The sequence below is a fragment of the Macaca mulatta genome, chromosome 12 (genome assembly GCF_049350105.2).
Source record: "Macaca mulatta isolate MMU2019108-1 chromosome 12, T2T-MMU8v2.0, whole genome shotgun sequence".
Taxonomy (NCBI): domain Eukaryota; kingdom Metazoa; phylum Chordata; class Mammalia; order Primates; family Cercopithecidae; genus Macaca; species Macaca mulatta.
Window position 1 is genome coordinate 75,581,489 of NC_133417.1, and position 22,302 is coordinate 75,603,790.

At 40.0% G+C, this 22,302-nt stretch overlaps 1 protein-coding gene across 1 annotated transcript in view; it reads left to right on the top strand.

Moving 5' to 3' along the window:
- LOC144333276 (myosin-IIIb-like) overlaps nt 1-22,302 on the top strand; it is a 109,391-nt gene that overhangs the window by 83,894 nt on the left and 3,195 nt on the right. The window lies entirely within an intron of this gene.

Sequence of the window (22,302 nt, forward strand, 5' to 3'; positions counted from 1 at the left end):
TCAGAGTGAGCCCAACTAAAGAACGTTAAGGACAGGATTCATCCATTCCCACAGTGTTCTGTCTCTGGGACTTGCTTGTCTGTTTTTAAACAAGCTCTGTTCTGTGTAATTGGACCTCCGATTAATAAACTGTCTTGGCCAGGTTGGCCAGTTATGGGCATAAACTGTCAAAAGTTTAGGATTTGTTGATTTAAAATGATCCAGGTTCAATCCCAGAATCTTGCATTTCTTCTGGGCTGCCAGCTACCTCGATTACCCCTCCAAATGATGCCTACTTCCTGGATCAGCAGCCAGTATCACCTGACTCACCCTCTGCTGAGGCTGTATCTGAAGCTACAGAGTCTTAGATCTTCCCTGTTATTTTTTCCCCATCCCAGGCATCTATAAACTGGCCAAAAGCTTCATGAGGGTAATTTTAGCAGAGGGTAAAATTATCAGAAAAGTACCATCACCATCTAAAAACAAATATACCCTGAATCCTTTTTCTTGTACTAGCTTTTTTATATCAGAACTAAGGGCATACTGAAGACTAATGTTAAAAGCCACAGAAGGGGCCAGGCGCGGTGGCTCATGCCTGTCATCCTAACACTTTGGGAGGCTGAGGCAGGTGGATTGCCTGAGCTTAGGAGTTCAAGACCAGCCTGGGCAACATGGTGAAATTCCATCTCTACTAAAATGCAAAAAATTAACTGGGCATGGTGGCGCACACCTATAATCCCAATTACTCAGGAGGCTGAGACAGGAGAATCACTTGAACCTGGGAGGCAGAGACTGCAGTTAGCCAAGATCATGCCACTGCACTCCAGCCTGGGCAACAGAGAGAGACTCCATCTTACAAAAAAAAGAAAAAAAAAAAGAAAAAGCACCCACACAAGAATGAACTGGAATGTAATTCCTCTAATGAACTCAGCTATAATATTAATGATCCAGTTTCCGTTCCAAGATGTCCAAATAGGAACAGCTCCTGTCTACACCTCCCAGCGTGATCGACGCAGAAGACAGGTGATTTCTGCATTTCCAACTGAGGTAGCTGGTTCATCTCATTGGGATTGGTCAGAAAGTGGGTACAGCTCACAGAGGGTGGGCAGAAGCAGGGCGGGGCATCACCTCACCTGAGAAGCGCAAGGGGTAGGGGGATTTCCCTTTCCTAGCTAAGGGAAGCCATGACCGACTGTATCAGGAAAATCGGGACACTGCCACCTAAACACCATGCTTTTCCAAAGGTCTTAGCATACAGCACACCAGGAGATTATATTCCACGCCTGGCTCAGCAGGTCCCATGCCCACGGAGCCTTGCTTACTGCTAGTCCAAGATCAAACTGTGAAGCGGCAAGCCTGACTGGGAGAGGGGAGTCCACCATTGCTGAGGCTTGAGTAGGTCAACAAAGCTGCCAGGAAGCTCAAACTGGGTGGAGCCCACGGCAGCTCAAAGAGGCCCGACTGCCTCTGTAGACTCCACCTCTGGGGGCAGGGCATAGCTGAACAAAAGGCAGCAGAAACTTCTGCAGACTTAAACATCCCTGTCTGACAGCTCTGAAGAGAGCAGTGGTTCTCCCAGCATGGTGTTTGAGCTCTGAGAACGGACAGACTGCCCCCTTAAATGGGTCCCTGACCCCCGTGTAGCCTATCTGAGAGACACCTCCCAGTAGGGGCCGACTGACACCTCATATAGCCAGGTGCCTCTCTGAGACGAAGCTCCAGAGGAAGGATCAGGCAGCAATATTTGCTGTTCTGCAACCCCCAATAGTGATACCCAGGCAAACAGGGTCTGGAGTGGACCTCCAGCAAACTCCAACAGACCTGCAGCTGAGGGACCTGACTGTTAGAAGGAAAACTAACAAACAGAAAGGAATAGCATCAACATCAACAGAAAGGACATCCACACCAAAACCCCATCTGTAGGTCACCATCATCAAAGACCAAAGGTAGATAAAACCACAAAGATGGGGAGAAACCAAAGCAGAAAAGCTGAAAATTCTAAAACCCAGAGCACCTCTTCTCCTCCAAAGGATCGCAGGTCCTCGCCAACAATGGTACAAAGCAGGACAGAGAATGACTTGTCATGACGAGTTGACAGAAGTAGGCTTCAGAAGGTCGGTAATAACAAACTTCTCCAAGCTAAGGAGGATGTTTGAACGCATTGCAAGAAAGTTAAACCTTGAAAAAAGATTAGACAAATGAGTAATTAGAATAAACAGTGTAGAAAAGACCTTAAATGACCTGATGGAACTGAAAACCATGGCACAAGAACTACGAGATGCATGAACAAGCTTCAGTAGCCGATTTGATCAAGTGGAATAAAGGGTATCAGTGATTGAAGATTAAATTAATGAAATGAAGCAAGAAGAGAAATTTAGAGAAAAAAGAGTAAAAAGAAATGAACAAAGCCTCCAAGAATATGGGACTATGTGAAAAGACCAAATCTACATTTGATTGGTGTACCTGAAAGTGATGGGGAGAATGAAACCAAGCTGGAAAACACTCTTCAGGATATTCTCCAGGAGAACTTCCCCAACTTAGCAAGGCAGGCCAACATTCAAATTCAGGAAATACAGAGACCACCACAAAGATACTCCTTGAGAAGAACAACCCCAAGACACATAATTATCAAATTCACTAACACTGAAATGAAGGAAAAAATGTTAAGGGCATCCAGAGAGAAAGTTCGGGTTACATACAAAGGGAAGCCCATCTGACTAACAGCAGATCTCTCGGCAGAAACTCTACAAGCCAGAAGAGAGTGGGGGCCAATATTCAACATCCTTAAAAGAATTTTCAACTCAGAATTTCATATCCAGCCAAACTAAGCTTCATATGAGATGAAGAAATAAAATCCTTTACAGACAAGCAAATGCTGAGAGATTTTGTCACCACCAGACCTGCCTTACAAGAGATCCTGAATGAAGCACTAAACATGGAAAAGAACAATCAGTACGAGCCACTGCAAAAACATGCCAAATTGTAAAGACCATCAATGCTAGGAAGAAACTACATCAACTAACAGGCAAAATAACCAGCTAACATCATAATGACAGGATCAAATTCACACATAACAATATTGACCTTTAATGTAAATGGGCTAAATACCCCAATTAAAAGACACAGACTGGCAAATTGGATAAAGAGTCAAGACCCATCAGTGTGCTGTATTCAGGACACCCATCTCATGTGCAGACTCACACATAGGCTCAAAATAAAGGGATGGAGGAAATCTACCAAAAAAATGGAAGGCAAAAAAAAAAAAGTAGGGGTTGCAATCCTAGTCTCTGATAAAACAGACTTTAAACCAACAAAGATCAAAGGAGACAAGGCCATTACATAATGGTAAAGGGATCAATTCAAGAAGAAGAACTAACTATCCTAAATATATATATACACCCAATACAGGAGCACCTAGATTCATAAAGCAAGTCCTTAGAGACCTACAAAGAGACTTAGACTCCCACACAATAATAATGGGAGACTTTAACACCCCACTGTCAACATTAGACAGATCAACGAGACAGAGGGTTAACAAGGTTATCCAGGACTTGAACTCAGCTCTGCACCAAGCAGACCTAATAGACATCTACAGAACTCTCCACCCCAAATCAACAGAATATACATTCTTCTCAGCACCATGTAGCACTTATTCCAAAATTGACCACATAGTTGGAAGTAAAGCACTCCTCGGCAAATGTAAAACAAAAGAAATCATAACAAACTGTCTCTCAGACCACAGTGCAATCAAACTAGAACTCAGGATTAAGAAACTCACTCAAAACCGCACAACTACATGGAAACTGAACAACCGGCTCCTGAATGACTACTGGGTACATAACTAAATGAAGGCAGAAATAAAGATGTTCTTTGAAACCAATGAGAATGAAGAGACAATGTACCAGAATCTCTGGGACACATTTAAAGCAGTGTTTAGAAGGAAACTTATAGCACTAAATGCCCACAAGAAAAAGCAGGAAAGATCTAAAATCAACACCCTAACATCACAATGAAAAGAACTAGAGAAGCAAGAGCAAACAAATACAAAAGCTAGCAGAAGGCAAGAAATAACTAAGATCAGAGCAGAACTGAAGGAGACAGAGACACAGAAAACCCTTCAAAAAAATCAATGAATCCAGGAGCTGGTTTTTTGAAAAGATCAACAAAATTGAAAGACTGCCAGCAAGACTAATAAAGAAGAAAAGAGAGAAGAATCAAATAGATGTAATAAAAAATGATAAAGGGGATATCACCACCGATCTCACAGAAATACAAACTACCATCAGAGAATACTATAAACAACTCTACGCAAATAAACTAGAAAATCTAGAAGAAATGGATAAATTCCTGGACACATACACCCTCCCAAGACTAAACCAGGAAGAAGTTGAATTGCTGAATAGACCAATAACAGGCTCTGAAATTGAGGCAATAATTAATAGCCTACCAACCATAAAAAGTCCAGGACCAGATGGATTCACAGCTGAATTCTACCAGAGGTACAAAGAGGAACTGGTACCATTCCTTCTGAAACTATTCCAATCAATAGAAAAAGAGGGAATCCTCCCTAACTCATTTTATGAAGCCAACATCATCCTGATACCAAAGCCTGGCAGAGACACAACAAAAAAGAGAATTTTAGACCAATATCCCTGATGAACATCGATGCAAAAATCCTCAATAAAATACTGGCAAACCGAATCCAGCAGCACATCAAAAGGCTTATCCACCAAAATCAAGTTGGCTTCGTACCTGGGATTCAAGGCTGGTTCAACATACGCAAATCAATAAATGTAATCCATCACATAAACAGAACCAAAGACAAAAACCACATGATTATCTCAACAGATGCAGAAAAGGCCTTGGATAAAATTCAACAGCCCTTCATGCTAAAAACTCTCAATGAACTAGGTATTGATGGAATGTATCTCAAAATAATAAGAGCTATTTATGACAAACCCACAGCCAGTATCATGCTGAATGGGCAAAAACTGGAAGCATTCCCTTTGAAAATTGGAACAGGGATGCCCTCTCTCACCACTCCTATTCAATATAGTGTTGGAAGTTCTGGCTAGGGCAATCAGGCAAGAGAAAGACATAAAGGGTATTCAATTAGGAAAAGAGGAATTCAAATTGTCCCAGTTTGCAGATGACATGATTGTATATTTAGAAAACCCCATCCTGTCAGCCCAAAATCTCCTTAAGCTGATAAGCAACTTCAGCAAAGTCTCAGGATACAAAATCAATGTGAAAAAATCACAAGCATTCTTATACAACAATAACAGACAGAGAGCCAGATCATGAGTGAACTCCCATTCACAACTGCTACAAAGAGAATGAAATATCTAGGAATCCAATTTACAAGGGATGTGAAGAACCTCTTCAAGGAGAACTACAAATCACTGCTCAACGAAAGAGGACACAAATGGAAGAACATTCCATGCTCATGGATAGGAAGAATCGATATTGTGAAAATGGCCATACTGCCCAAGGTAATTTATAGATTCAGTGTCATCCCTATCAAGCTACCAATGACTTTCTTCATAGAATTAGAAAAAACTACTTTAAAGCTCATATGGAACCAAAAAAGAGCCCACATTGCCAAGATAAGCCTAAACAAAAAGAACAAAGCTGGAGGCATGATGCTACCTGACTTCAAACTATACTACAAGTCTACATTAACCAAAATAGCATGGTACTGGTACCAAAACAGAGATATAGACCAATGGAACAGAATAGAGGCCTCAGAAATAGCACCATACATCTACAACCATCTGATCTTTGACAAATCTGACAAAAACAAGCAATGGGGAAAGGATTCCCTATTTAATAAATGGTACTGGGAAAACTGGCTAGCCATATGTAGAAAGCTAAAACTGGATCCCTTCCTTACACCTTATACGAAAATTAATTCAAGATGGATTAAAGACTTAAATGTTAGACCTAAAACCATAAAAACCCTAGAAGAAAACCTAGGCAATACCATTCAGGACATAGGCATGGGCAAGAACTTCATGTCTAAAACACCAAAAGCAATGGCAACAAAAGCCAAAATAGAAAATGGGATCTACTTAAACTAAAGAGCTTCTGCACAGCAAAAGAAACTACCATCAGAGTAAATAGGCAACCTACAGAATGGGAGAAAATTTTTGCAATTTACCCATCTGACAAAGGGCTAATACCCAGAATCTACAAAGAACTTAAACAAATTTACAAGAAAAAATCAACCCCATCAAAAAGTGGGCAAAGGAGATGGACACTTTTCAAAAGAAGACATTTATGCAGCCAACAGACACATGAAAAAGTGCTTATCATCACTGGTCATCAGACAAATGCAAATCAAAACCACAATGAGATACCATCTCACACCAGTTAGAATGGCGATCATTAAAAAGTCAGGAAACAGCAAGTGTTGGAGAGGATGTGGAGAAATAGGAACACTTTTACACTGTTGGTGGGACTGTAAACTAGTCCAGCCATTGTGGAAGATAGTGTGCCGATTCCTCAAGGATCTAGAACTGGAAATACTATTTGACACAGTGATCCCATTACTGGGTATATACCTAAAGGATTATAAATCATGCTACTATAAAGGCACATGCACATGTATGTTTATTGTGGCAATATTCACAATAGCAAAGACTTGGAACCAACCCAAGTGTCCATCAATGATAGACTGGATTAAGAAAAGATGGCACAGCCAGGCGCAGTGGCTCAAGCCTGTAATCCCAGCACTTTGGGAGGCTGAGACGGGCGGATCACAAGGTCAGGAGATCGAGACCATCCTGGCTAACACGGTGAAACCCCGTCTCTACTAAAAATACAAAAAACTAGCCAGGCGAGGTGGCGGGTGCCTGTGGTCCCAGCTACTCCGGAGGCTGAGGCAGGAGAATGGCGTAAACCCGGGAGGCGGAGCTTGCAGTGAGCTGAGATCCGGCCACTGCACTCCAGCCTGGGCGACAGAGCCAGACTCAGTCTCAAAAAAAAAAAAAAAAGAAAAGAAAAGATGGCACATATACACCATGGAATACTATGCAGCCATAAAAAAGGATAAGTTCATGTCCTTTGTAGGGACATGAATGTGTAGCTGGAAACCATAATTCTGAGCAAACTATGGCAAGGACAGAAAACCAAACGCCGCATGTTCTCACTCACAGGTGGGAACTGAACAATGAGAACACTTGGACACAGGGTGGGGAACATCATACCCTGGGGTCTGTCATGGCGTAGGGGGATAGGGGAGGGATAGCATTAGGAGAAATACCTAATGTAAATGATGAGTTAATGGGTGCAGCAAATCAACACGACACATGTACTCATATGTGACAAACCTGCACATTGTGCACATGTACCCTAGAACTTAAAGTATTTATATATATATATATATATATATATATATATATATATATATGATCCTCACAATGAGATTAGAAGCTTTGTAATATCTCTTAAAGATCAATTTATAGGGCATCTCTGTTCTGTAAGTCTAATCTGTGATCAAAAGAAATACTGTATTTTAAACATGTTTTCTTTCTTACATATTTATAGATAAGGGGGAGGAGAAGGAGATATCCAAATGTCTGAAAAAGAGAGAAAATGAATTTAATCAGTAATGTAAACCAAGTTGGTAACCACGTATATGCAATATGCAACACCTCTGACTGTCATTTCCTTGTACAAATTACCTTAGAAAGTGAGCCCAGGCTTGTTTTAAAAAATTTTAAGTTGTGTCAAAAATCACAACTTAGATGATCAGCTTGAACACAGGTTAAGCAAAGCTGTCTGTTTTTTCCTTTTTAGTCGCAGATCATATTGTAGTGTGTGGAATATGATTAATGCATTATTGAATATGAGCCATGCCCCATACTTTAGATCTGACATATTCCAGTTACCTTATTATGAAGCATGTGTGTTATGATCTCTCGCCACTATCAAAGTATAAGAGTTTGTTGACCATACACTTGGTCTTGGGCTGGTCCCAACCCAGTTGCCAATAACTGGTTCATCATGGCCAGAAACAGGCCTGGAAATGTGAGTGCCTGGCCCCACTCTCAGAAACAGACCACTTTGAAAATAATCTAACTTCCAGGGAAGGAACCACATTGGAAATAACATAACCACTTGTGTTATGTTATTGAAAAGAAAAGATCTCCATGAAGTTCTTTTTTTTTTTTTCAATCCAGCTTTGACAGCCTCTTTCCTTCCAGATGGTGCCTGGAGCCAGGCCTGTCAGAGACCCTTAGTCTCCTGCTGCCTTTTAATGCTGGTCCTTGATTGCTAATGACCCCTGGCTGGACTGGCTTCTCAACCCATTTAACCCCTCTCTGCTGGGTCCCCATCTCATGCAGGATGAGAGGCCGTGAGAGCTAGAAGTGGGATGGTGCCAAGTCAGCCAGAGCCTCCCACGCTTTCAGAGCTAGTGGCGTGTTTCCCGGTGCCATCACGGATGTCCAAGATCATTCCAGTGGAGAGCTCATGTTCATATGATTTTCTCAATATTGTCAGATAAATGCTGCCGGGTTTCTGATTGTTAATATTTCATTTATATTATAATATAATATAATATTTCATTATATTATAAACCAAGACAACCAAGTCCCTGAAAGAATGTTCCTTCAGGGGTCAAGAGCTGAGGACCACTGATATGAGCTTCCTGGAATATGTTCATTTAGAAACTTAAAATTACATTGCACTGGAACTATCTTTTAGTTTGGTCAAACTTCATGGCCAGAGCATTTGCTTTTGTGTGTGTGTGTGTGTGTGTAGGCAATAATTTCCTTGTGAAGACCAAAATATCACTTGAATAACACAGGAGACACCCATTTTTCAGCTATGTTAGCAACAGCTGTAACCATTTACTTTGGTTAAGCTTGGTTTGTTTTTTATGACATATAGGAAGGTCCTTATAGCTATACTGATCAGGTAGGTCACTCAGAGTGTAGGGTTTTTCGTGTGTGTGGGTTTTTTTATTTTGTTTTGTTTTGTTTTGAGATGGAGTATCACTCTGCCGCCCAGGCTGGAGTGCAGTGGCCTGATCTTGGCTCACTGCAACCTCTGCCTCGCGGATTCAAGCAATTCTTCTGCTTCACCCTCCCGAGTAGCTGGGATTACAGGCATATGCCACGAGGCCTGGCTAATTTTTTGTATTTTTAGTAGAGACAGGGTTTCGCTATATTGGACAGGCTGGTCTCAAACTCCTGGCCTCAAGTGATCCACCCGCCTCGGCCTCCCAAAGTGCTAGGATTACAGGTGTGAGCCACCGCACCCTGCCTGAGTATAGGGATATTTAAAAGGGAAGGGAAAAAGCTGCTGATGCTAATTTGTTGAGAAATCTTGAGTCAAGTGGAGAAATTCAGATCTCTTGCAACCTCCTTAGGTCAGGGAGGGCATGAGAAGTCATCATTTTATGCATTGTTTCCATAACAAATTTTTTACTAATCTCATATTGGATTGTACAACAAGGCAAAGAAATTTAGTAGTTCTCTGTGACCCTGAAGAACTGAAATTTAAATTCTTGATTGGAGCAGAGAACTGAAAGCTTTGTGCTGCCCTACTTGTATAAATGTCTTAATGTTTGCTGGATAGTTGGACCAAATTGATTTTATAATGGACTTCAGAAATTTGTTCCAAAATTCAGCAGAAATTAGTGAAATAACCAAAACATACCTTTCTATTTAACCTTTGCTTCTCTCAGATACTTACTATTTTCTTGGCTTTTTTGAAGATGAAGACTGAAAGAATAACAACTGAATTTCTCACCACTAATACTTCATTGATTTCATTTTTACATCTTATTAATTAAATGCAATATAAAAATTACATTTGTGATTTTATTTTGGTCTACTACTCACATTCTTTTCTATTTCTGCTCAGTCTCTCTCTCTCTCTCTCTCTCTCTCTCTCTCTCTCTCTCTCTGTCTCACACACACACACACACACACACACACACACACACACCTGGCAGACATTTGTAGATGTAACCTCCCCCAAATCATGTCACTCATACTAATGACTGCCCTCTCTATGTGTAAAAATATTTTATAATTTATGGACCTGGGTGGGTATTTGTACAGCTGTGCAATATTAATCTATACTCTGCAGGTTTTGCTCACAGCTGGGCAAAGGCTGAGTAGGTGAGAGGTTTTAATGATGTCTTTTAGCCCATCAGTAACCAAAGGACCCGGAAAGTGGTTCAGAGGAACCTACCTTGTGTAGCTTTGCTCTTTGGATGAATGAATCGTGTTAGAATGAAATTCTGGTGTATTTATGGAGAACTTTTTCCTTTGAAGCCTAAATGCATTTTGATTGGTTGCCTTTAAATTCCAACAAGCTGAAAAGCAAAAGCATTTATGTCAGTTTCACAGATGAGGCTCCAAGAGGTTAAGTGGCGATTACTCTGGAGTTATAGCATCTTAAAGTTGGAAGGGACTTTAAAGGGCCTCTGGGCTAATGGTTCTTACCCTTTTCCTGCCTTCACACTGGCTTCAGGCAACAGATCCCCATGAGGCATGTCCCTCACTGCACACAGATGTTCACACACTGGGAAAGAATGTGACTCCAAGGAGAGCAGCTCAGAATCTTCAGGCCAGAACATGTGTAATCTGCCACACCAGTGTCCTCCATTAAAAATTACTACCTGAGTCCAACCCTCTCTTTATCATTTTACACAGAAAACATGGCAGCAGAGGGGTAAGGGATTCACTTAAGGACATATACCAACATGTGTCAGAACTTGAACTATGTATGCCCGGGTCTTCTGATTCCCCCGTGTCCAGTGCTGGTTTTGCTACAGCTGACCAGCCCCTTGCACACTCACAGTAGAACTGGAACCAGCTCCTCGAAGAGTGAGGCAGAGCTGGAGACAAGTGCCCCGGGGTCCCCTGCTGCAGGGAATCAAAGACCCCGTCACAATTAGTTTAGTAAAACCAGCACTATCTGGTGTCCCATATCCGCAAGCACTTAAAATGTCATTCCAATCTTCAAAGAAATTCTTTCATTCCATTTTTATCTGCTTTTACCCAGGACATTGTTTCCCAGCTCCCCAGTAGTTCACCAGGTGATTTGCATCTCATTAGAAGCTCCAGAAATGACATCTCCCAGACTGCTGCCTGGCATTGTGGGTTCACTAAGCATCAGATCTAGGTCTTGGATTTTTCAGGTTGACACTTTTTTAAAAGCTGAGTTAATGCTGTTTTCCCACTGGGTGCAGTTTCAGTGGCCATTTTCGCCTTAATTCCTGCTCCCGTGCTGGGTTGAGGTTAGGGAACTGCCATTGTTAAAGATGAAGTCAGTCATCTCCACGTGAAAGCACGTGGTGGATGAGAATATTCTTGGGCCTCAGAATAAAGGAGTTTAAAGACTCCTAAAAATAGAAAGATGCTACATGATGCAGATATTCCAGGCATTACACAAAGCAAAACAAAAAAGCAAGCCAATAGCAAACCATTGCTGAAGCTGTATAATTCATTCTAAATGTTTGCCTTTTAAACATTTTACCCTGGATCCAACCTCCCGGGGACCACAGAGTTTTTGCCCTACATTTATATTTCGCTTTAAAGAGAGTCTCCCTAGGTCAGAATGGCTTTTTGGCTTTGTCATTTCTTCATACCACAACTTCCAGAAGAGCACTGAAGGGCACTGTACCTCTGGAAACCAGAGATAGTATTTCCATGGTCAGCAAAATTATTCTCTTGGAATAAGAGAAATATGATTTTCCCAGTGTACAGGGAAATAAGGAGCCCTTATGTCTGCTTTGGGCTCAAGCCATTTGATGCAGCTTCCAGTGCAAAGCAAATACCTGATGGTGCCCAGAGCTTCCCCCATCCAGAATTCCTTTTGTCCAGTGAATACTTCCCTGAGCCTATGCCAGCTTTTCAAAATGGCACATAGCTAATCTGCAGAATTGATCTAAGCTCTTAGGAACGGGTTAAATCCATGGTTTTTCCAACCCTGGCTACAAATTAAAATCACTGGGAAGGAGGAGGAACTTTGTTTTAAACAACTAACAATACCAGAACCCTACCCCTGACCAATTAAATTAGGATCTCCAGGGGTGAGGTCATGGTATCTGTATTTTTTAAAAACCCTTCAGATGATTCTAATATGCATCCAGGGTGGAGAACCACTCCAGTATAACAAGAAATACAGCAGCCCCTTCGCAGCACCTGCTAATGCCTCTGGCACCGTGTTTTACCTTTTCATATATTATCTGTCATTCTCACTACAACCCTACAAGGAAGGGGTCATCATTCCCAGGTGAAGGCCTCTAATAAGTGCTGAGGTGGTTATCATACTCCAGTTTTTCTGACTTCAGATTCCCACCCCAACACACGTTTCTCAAAGTGTGGGACATGGGCCACTGGTGGCCACCAAGTTGACTTTTGATGATGTGTTGATGTGACATTAAATAACATAATTCTTTTACATAATTTCTTATGTAAAAGAAAGTTACTCTTTTTTCAATTCTCAGTTTAAATTCTCCAGATTACTCTAAGGAGAAAGTCTTAGTGGTGCTAGTATGTCTTAAATTCCTCTCACATTTACTCATCTCTCTTTTTAACAAACCTTTTAAGAAACCCAGAACCTTCTATAGGAAATGGAATCTAGCACAAGTGTGATGATACTGTTTCATTTTCATTGTATTTACTATATAGTTCGCTTCTATTTATGGCAAACGACATGTTTTCCATTTACAGTGGTGAATGAAGTTCCAGTTTTGAAGAAATGTATTTAAGCAAAAAAAATCAGTTGAATTTTTAAAATATTAAAGAATAAATAGTACAGGTGAATATAGTGAAAAATGCCTAATAGGTAGATATGTGACAAAAGCTTGAGAAATATTCCCCTACAACATGCTAATTTTTTAAATAGGCATATGCACACCTGTTAGCCAAGGGGACTGCTCATCTACCATCCTACTCCAACAGACTGACAACAACCTGTTCCATCCACTTTATATCCACCCAGGACCTATGAACTTTGCTGCTATTTCCAACTGAAGAGGAATCCTGAAACACAAATGGCTAACAAACTGGGAGGGTAGGGAACATTCACCCTTTTCAAATAATCAATGACATGCAAATAGAAACACAAATGAGATGTTATTTTTGCACCTATTATATTGTCAGACTTTTTCTTAAGAGCCATCTCATGCTGGTGAAGGCCTGCTTAAATGGGTAATATAGGTACGGGTGGTAGAAGTGTATTTTGCTGCACGCTTTCTGGATGGCAATTGAAAAAGAAAAATCGTAAGTTTTTAAAATATGCATACCTTTGGCCAGTAATTCTTCTTTTAGAAATTTATCCTAAGGAATAATGAGCATTTGTCAAAGACCAAACTATATGTTCCTCAAAGCACTGTTATTATAGAAAAACATTGGAAACAACTTCTATACCCAAAATAGGAAATTATATAAATCAATCATGATTCATCCATAAAATGAAATGCCACGCAACCATTAGAAATGATGCCATTTAAACTATCTCTGGAAGAAGATATCTCTGGAAACTTGTCTCAGCAGTTACTACTATTGTGGGAATGAGATTGGGTGTGGAAAAAAGACAAACTTTTCACTGCTTAACTTATTTGAACGTTAGGTTCATTTATTACCTTTTCAAAAAGTAACTCTAAAAGAAACACACTATTTCAAAAGTTGCCTAATAGAGTGGAAAAATATTTATGACTTTATTGTTAAGGGGGGGAAGCTATAACCCAAATTAAATGAATGAATGAATTTTTTTAATTAAAAAAATACATATTCCTATAAAGATATTGAAAGGACAATAGTAAAAATACTAAGGAACTTTGCTTTTAGAGACTGATTTCGTCTACCTCTTTGAAACATCTCTGGACAGTTTCCCCAGAGGTATCCCAGGATAGGAAAGACCCTCTTCCTATTGGAAGCCTGGACAAAAACATCCCAATTAACAGTCAGAACCAAAGAATAGGCAACATAGATGGAAGAGCTCTTAATGAGAATGGTGAATAGTCAGTATTCATTCATTCATTCTTCATTCATTCATCATTTGTTGAGAGTGTGCCGGGCCCTGAGCTATTGGTTTCAGGGGAAGTTACTGCCACCTCCTTAACTAATAAGTAGAAAATTCCACACAGACAATTTATAACTCCAGCGTCTTCCACAGGCACTAACTTAACTCAGGGATGTTTTCTTTGTAGCAGTTTTGCAATTTTGAAGAAGATTGTTCATGACATAACATGGCAAGTGGGAAAATTTGTAGCTTTCCTTTCATCTTAAAAAGCAGGATCTGAATTACATGCACCCCAGGAGAAAATCTCTCTTTCTGGTTGTGTGTGTATGTGTTTTACAAAAGCCCACTGAATTCCTTAGTTCCTCCTGAAGTTAGACTTGGTGAAGTGAAAACTTACGAAAACATCTCAGCAAAAGTACAAGCATCATAATAGAGGCCATGGCCTAGGCCCTGGGATTTTGAATCAAGAATCCTGAGTTAATATAGCTTAGGGGCCTAAGCTCCTTGGGCCTCGGACCTCTCAGATATAAAAGGAAGGAGCCAGACCACAGAGAATTATCCTCCGTGACATGACTTAAATTTGGAAATCTGAGCCACCAGGGCATAATTCCCCGTCTCCAATAACCTGAGGATCTGTTAGGCTCTGAGCATCCCTGAAATAGTCCATGCCTCAAGGCATATGAGGGGCAAGGGGATTACAATTCATTTCTTCATTTCTAAGGTGATGTAGATTATTGGTAGACTTTCTGGTGATATGGTTCTTATTGGGAAGGAAAGATTTAATATGGTCAAGCACAGTGGTTCTTAACGCTGACTACACATTAGAACCACCTAAAGAGATTAAAAAAAAAAAAATTGATGTCCAGGCCTTGACCTGGGCATTAGTATTTTAAAAGTTGAACAACTGGTATCATGTAAAAAAAAATACTCAGTTGGATTCGAAAAACCTGAACTCTCATTTGGGCTTTGCCTCTAACTGTATAATCGCTTAGTCTCACTATGCCTCTGTTATCTGTTTAGAGTTATTCGGCCTTCCTAAAATGAGATGAAGTAAATAAAAAGTACTTTGCAAAACAAGAGTTGCTATGTAAAAATGAAATGGTTAGGGGAAGAGACACAGAACCAGAAAAGACAGGTCATGTCTTCAGAAGCTATTTCATGGGAGTATCCACTGGAGTACCATGCGCATGGTCAACCCTCATTGAAGAGAAAGACTGTCGAGCTGACAGCTGGGTTACTGTCACCTCCAAATACCCTGAGAACCTTGGTCGGAGGAGTGACGCACCTCCCTTTATGCACAGAGTTGGCAGAGCCCTGTAAATTAATTGCACAACTCTAATCCTATTTAAATGCCCCAGGGGTATAGCTTATAACCTCATATAGGATTTGCCATCTGTAAATCTAGAACACTGAACACTCTGTTTGCTTAAAGGGGATGTTTCATTTGGCGAATGAACCTGAGAACGCCTCATCCACAAAATGGCAATCAGATCAGCAATCACACTGCTCAGAAAGTATCTATGCCTGATGAGGGACCACAGAAGGGTGCCAGGGACTATGGCTCTCCCAGGATATTCTCTCCCTTTCTTCCTAGGACCCCTGTGCATTGCCTGCCCATTCCTCAGGAGCCGAGAACCCATTCTGCCCCACCAAGCTGGGGAATACATGGGCTGCATGCCCCATCCTGCCCTTCCTTGAAGTTGTCCTTCCCTTCCTTCAATCTTGCTAGGAAACTTACCAGAACTGGCACATCTGTAGCAGGTGATGAAAACTGAAACATTAAGTTTTAGAGGACAGTGTAGGAGGGGGCATTTGTAGCCAAAATAGCTGCAACTCAGCAAGTTAAATGGAGTAGAAGAAGACATTTTCTTCATCTCTGAAACCTTGGAAGAAGACAAAAGCCTCATTTGTGACTTACAACTCTGCATGAATTAGGGTTGCCAGATTTAACAAATAAAAATGCAGCACACTCAGCTAGATTTGAATCTCAGATAAATAACCAATCATTTTTTAACATAAATATGTCAAATATTTCATGGATGTAATAAAGAATTATTGGTTGTTTATCTGAAATTCAAATCTAACTGTGTGTCCTTTTTTTTTTTTTTTTTTTTTCTGGAGACAAAGTCTCACTCTTGTCGCCCAGGCTGGAGTGCAATGGCGCGATCTCGGCTCACTGCAACCTCTGCCTCCCGGGTTCAAGTGATTCTCCTTCCTCAGCCTCCCAAGTAGCTGGGATTACAGGTGCATACCACCATACCCAGCTAATTTTTGTATTTTAAGTAGAGACAGGGGTTCACCATTTTGGTCAGGCTGGTCTCGAACTCCTGACCTCAGGCCATCCGCCCGTCTCAGCCTCCCAAAGTGCTGAGATTACAGGCATGAGCCACTGCACCTGGCTGAGCCATTGCACCCGGCCATGTCCTCCATTTTATCTGGCAACTTTAGCTTGAATATACCTGCATGTTCAATAAAGAGAAAAGAAAAATTAAATTTACAAACCAATTGTTTGAAGTTATGTGGCAGATCGACTGAATTCAGCTATTTATCTCTCACCAAGAGCTTGGGCATGTGTGCAGCCCAGTGTGCCGGTTTGGGATTAGGAAGTAAGGAGTATGCATTTGCCAGTGCTCCTGAAATGCTATCCAGATGTCTTCCATTTTCTGACAGATTTAGCTCCAGTTTATTATAAAATTCTATAACAATTCAGAAGAGAAAGATGTGTTAAAGATCTAAAATATGAAATCAGAAGGTGCAGGGCAGGGGGCTGGGGGGATGTGCAAAGATTCTTGAAAAGGAAAGAGACCTATTTTAAATGCAAACTGGTGTTCTTAACATAATATACCTTTAAAAGCACAGTAAGGAGGTAGTCACCAATGTACCACAAAGTGGAGAGTTTGGTTTGTCTCACGGGCATCTATGCAAGGTAGTAACAAGCCACTTTCAGAATATGAGCATTATGGTCCTCAAAGTAAAAACTCACATTTAATGTGAATATTCAGGCCGGGCGCAGTGGCTCATGCCTGTAATCCCAGCACTTTAGGAAGCCAAGGCAGGTGGGTTGCTTGAAGTCAGGAGTTCGAGACCAGCCTGGCCAAAATGGTGAAATCCCATCTCTACTCAAAATACAAAAAATTAGCCAGGCACAGTGGTGGGCGCCTGCAATCCCAGCTACTCAAGAGACTGAGGGAGGAGAATTGCTTGAACCCTGGTGGTGGAGGTTGCAGTGAGCCAAGATCGTGGCACTGCACTCCAGCTTGGGCAACAGAGCAAGACTCTGTCTCAAAAAAAAAAAAAGTGAGTGTTCAAACTTGAGTTGCCCAGTTTCTCTACATAAACTAATCAAATGAACTAGGTAACTATCCAATAACCATATTGTTTTATATCTTAATGCAAACTGGCCCAAAAGTCAAAAGACAGGGTTCAAGTTTTCACTCTGCCACTTACGAATTTAGCCTTTTTTTGGTTATACTTTCTTCATATATGCAAAGAACTAACAATTTTGGTACTATGTGCCTTACTGATTTTTTAATATTTAAATTTTCAAGGGAAAAATTATGATAAAGTTCTCATTGCATGTACATGCATAGATTTAGTCAATGTGCTGTATGTTATTTTGTATTTTACTTCTTTTTCCAAGTTTTGAATTTTCTTCTGTCAACATCATACACATTTATCACTGCTTTGTCAGTGACTCAACAGTTTTTATATCTGAGTTAATGTCTTCTCAATTATTAAATATGTATCATGTTTCTAGCTTTTTTCTGCTATAAAAAGTGTTATTATGTCTGTCTTCATACAAATTGTTTCTTTTTCTTTTGGTTTACTTCATTGCAACATGTTCCTTGGAACAAGTTGCTTAGTTCTGGGGGTTTTTTGTTTTGTTTTAGTTTTTGTTTTTGTTTTTTTTTTTTTTTGAGACCAAGTGTCACTCTATTACCCAGGCTGGAGTGCAGAGGCACAGTCTCGGCTCACTGCAACCCCCCTCTCCTGAACTCAAGGGATCCTCCTTTCTCAGCCTCCGGAGTAGTTGGGACCACAGGTGCATTCCAATATGCCTGGCTAATTTTTTGTATTTTTTGTAGAGATGGGACTTTGCCATGTTGCCTGGGCTGCTCTCGAACTCCTGAGCTCAAGCAATCCGCCCACCTAGGCCTCCCAAAGTGTTGGGATTACAGGTGTGAGCCACCGCGCCCGGCCAGCTCTGTTTATTGCCAAGTTGCACTTCAGGAGGCGGGGAACCTATGGATTCTGCTGTTTCTCTGGGGCCCCTCCCACATTGTCTTTTAACCTTTTGGTGTATGAATTAATAGAGAAGCAGCAGTAATTGTTAAATTGAAGCTGTTTGTCAGGATAGTTCAATATTTTTCAGTATCTCGTTTTCTAACTATATTTCTCTGTCTCTTGCCTCAGCCTTTCCACATTATGGATGTAACTTTTATGGGTATATATCTTTTAATTGTTTTTATCTTTCTGTTGTACTTCCTTTCATCTTAGTTTTGTTACTGTCCATCATATGGAACACTTTAATATAATTAAACCCATGCGTGTCACTAGCATCTTCTTATACAGCTGAGAGAGTCTATTTCATTTCTTTCTAAAGTTTTTTGGAGATGTTTAAAATTCTCAACTATATAACTCATCTAGAATTTATTGTGGCCTGTGAGAATCAAGAAATATATTGAGAAAAGTAAAGGATTTAGAATTTTAAAAACTAAACAATTTGAGTCCAACAGCACTAGCTTAAACAGCTTTAAAGAAATCACTAATCACTTAACATCTTAAGACAGCATCCTCTACTAGATTGAAAACAGGGACTTTGTCTTATTTCTCTTTGAATTTTCTACAAAATCCAGCAAAGTACCCTGTATATAGGATAAATGTTAATATGTCTGTATTTAAGTTATATTTTTGCATATTGCTATTAAATTGTTCCAATAGCATTTATTAAACAACGATCTACTTCCCAATTATTTATTTGGTTGCTTACAATGGATCATTATATCAGTGACACTCAGATTTCTTGTAATGGTAAAGCACCTGGAAGTTACAGCATTCTTTTCTGAACATTGTGAAATACGGAAAAATTAAACTTAAAATAATGAAAATTACAATTTGATGCTAAATCAGATAAATAGCTTATACCCGATTCTAGTATAGTGTAGAAACCGTAAGATTAGACACCAACAGTTGTTTTTAAGTAATGGGAGAAATATTAAAATTAAGAACATTCTATCCAATAACTTAATTCCTTATAAGAATCAGGGAAAAAAAAGCCAATGAAACAGCAAGTTCGTCAAGAACAAAAGTTGAAAATCATAATGTATATAAAGCATTACCAGTTGAGACAATATAAATAAAAACCTCTGATAAAATGTAAACACTATATAAACATGAAGTCCAGCTGAACTAGGCTGAACTCTAGCTGAACCCAAAAACTTCTTAAGATCAGTCTTTTGAGTTACCATGGATGGAATTCCTGCCATATTAGAAAGTGTAAGGGAGAGTGGATGTCAGACCTCCAGAGCATGCTTCACACCAGCAGCCTGACCTAAGGACACTTCTCTTCATTGATCTATAAATCAGAAAGGATATGACACAAAAGGGACTCACAGCTTCACATTCTACCATATTGCAGAGTATGGACTTCACAAAGCAAACAAGGAGGAGGTGTGTTGGAACCATCAGAAATAACTGCTGTGTTCTTTGTGTTCTGAGAACCTTGCCAGCACGACAGGCTAGATTCCTGTGCTCTGCACAGTAATCATGAAGAGGTGGATGAGAATGTCTGTTAAGGCTGTTGGAACCCTCTGCAAGCAACATTGTTTTGCTATGCTAATTAATATTTTTCATTGAGGCCGGACATGGTGGCTCACACCTGTAATCACAGTACTTTGGGAGGCCGAGGTGGGCAGATCACTTGAGGTCAGGAGTTCGAGACCAGGTTGGGCAACATGACGAAACCCCATCTCTATTAAAAATACAAAAAATTAGCTGGGCATGGGGGTGTCTGCCTGTAAGCTACTTGGGAGGCTAAGGAAGGAGCATCACTTGAACCTGGGAGGCGGAGGCTACAGTGAGCTGAGATCGTGCCACTGCACTCTAGACTGGGCGACAGAGTGAGACTGTCTCAAAAAATTTATATAATATATAGTACATATAGTATATAGTATATTTTATGTACTATATAGTATATTATATATATCTTGTATATAATATATAGCATATTATAGATAATATATAGTATATTATATATAGCATTTTATAGGTAATATAGTATATAATATATAGCATGTTATATATGATATATAGTATATTATATATGTTGTATATAATATATAGCATTATAGATAATATATAGTATATAATATATAGCATTTTATAGGTAAAACAGTATATAATATATACCATGTTACATATGATATATAGTATATGGTATATTGTATATATTATATATAACAGCATATTATAGATAATATATGGTATATAATATATAGCATATTATAGATACTATGTAGTATATAATATATAGCATTTTATAGATAATATATAGTATATATCACATTTTATAGATATATGGTGTATAATATATATCATATATGATATATAGTATATGATATATAGCATATACTATATATAGTATATCATATAATATATATATTTTTTTACTGAGCTTACTTTTACTTAGACCTTTGACTTTAAAAAATGTTTCTCCTTAAGAAAGACAATATCCTATAAGCTGGGTGCAATGGCTCACGCCTGTAATCCCACCACTTTAGGAGGCCGAGGATGGCAGATCACTTGAGGCTAGGAGTTCGAGACCAGCCTGGCCAACATGATGAAACCCTATCTCTACAAAAAATACAAAAATTTGCTGGGCATAGTGGTGCACACCTGTACTTGGGAGGCTGAAGCAGGAGAATAGCTTGAACCTGGGAGGCAGAAGTTGCAGTGAGTAGAGATCGCACCACTGCGCTCCAGCCTGGACAACAGCGAGACTATCTCAAAAACAAAAAAGGATCATATGCTATAGTGTAAAAAAAAATTTACAAAAAAAAAAAACCTATTGGAACACGAAGTAAGAAATCTAGGGTTGGGTACTACCTGGCCACTTGATCTGAGATGAGCCATTCAATTTTATGGGCCTCAGTTCCTTTTCTGGAAAAAAAAACCAAAATGGGTATTTAGAATGGATGGATCTGATAGTCTTTTTTTTTTTTTTTTTTTTTTTTGAGACAGTCTCTCACTCTGTCACCCAGGCTGGAGTGCAGTGGTGCAATCTCAGCTCACTGCAACATCTGCCTCCCGGGTTCAAGCAAGTCTCCTGCCTCAGCCTCTCGAACAGCTAGGACTACAGGCACCTGCCGCCACGCCCAGCTAATTTTTGTATTTTTAGTAGAGATGGGGTTTCACCATGTTGGCCAGGCTGGGTTCTGATAGTCTTGTCCAAATATAGCTATGTCCCAATTCAAGAAAAATCAAGATACACAACTTTATACTTAGGGAACAGATATTTTGCTATTAATAATGGACCTTGCTAAGTCACTCTCTACTTTTAAAATTCCCCCAGAATTTTTTTAAATTGTGGAAATCTCTGGTGAAGTTAAAATATGATTCCAAGTAAAATCCCCAACTCTTTTTACTGAAGAGTTTATAATAAACACTCTGTCCTCCAGGATAGTGATGCTTTTCTCTAAACGACAATATTCATGGACAATATTCTACGACAGGGGTGTGTGTGTGTGTGTGTGTGTGTGTGTGTGTGTGTGTGTGTGTGTTGCCAGGAAGTCAGAACTGCTGAGTCCTGATTCAGATATAGAGCCGAAAGGACAGTAGATCGGTAAAATCATTTGCTTGGAAGGGAGATGAATTGTGACTTCTTCTGACTCATGGTTTCTTAATCTCCAATGTGCTCTTGGTCCAGGGTTCTGAAATCAGGACAAACAGGGAGAGACTGCTTCATGTAATCATGCAATCATCCTTTCTCCTTCTCTTTTACACTACCTCCAGAAACTGCATGCATCAGTGCTATTGTTCAAAGCCTTTCAGTAAATTTTAGCTCAAGCCATTTTCTCCCCCAAAATGTATCCCACCAAAAGGTTTGCTTCTCATCTCCCCAAGAGTATGTGTGCTCCAGATGTTTTTGAACTCTCACTGCAGGATGTGGTGCAAACCATCCCTGATTGCTTTGGTTGTCCTAACACAGTCATCCCACTAAGGGCACCCTACTCTATAAAGGCTGACCACCAACTTATACTTCACCAATGTGGAAACACCAGCTTGCTTTCTGTCACCCCGGACCGCTGATTCAGATCAGAAAGCTGAATGCGAAGT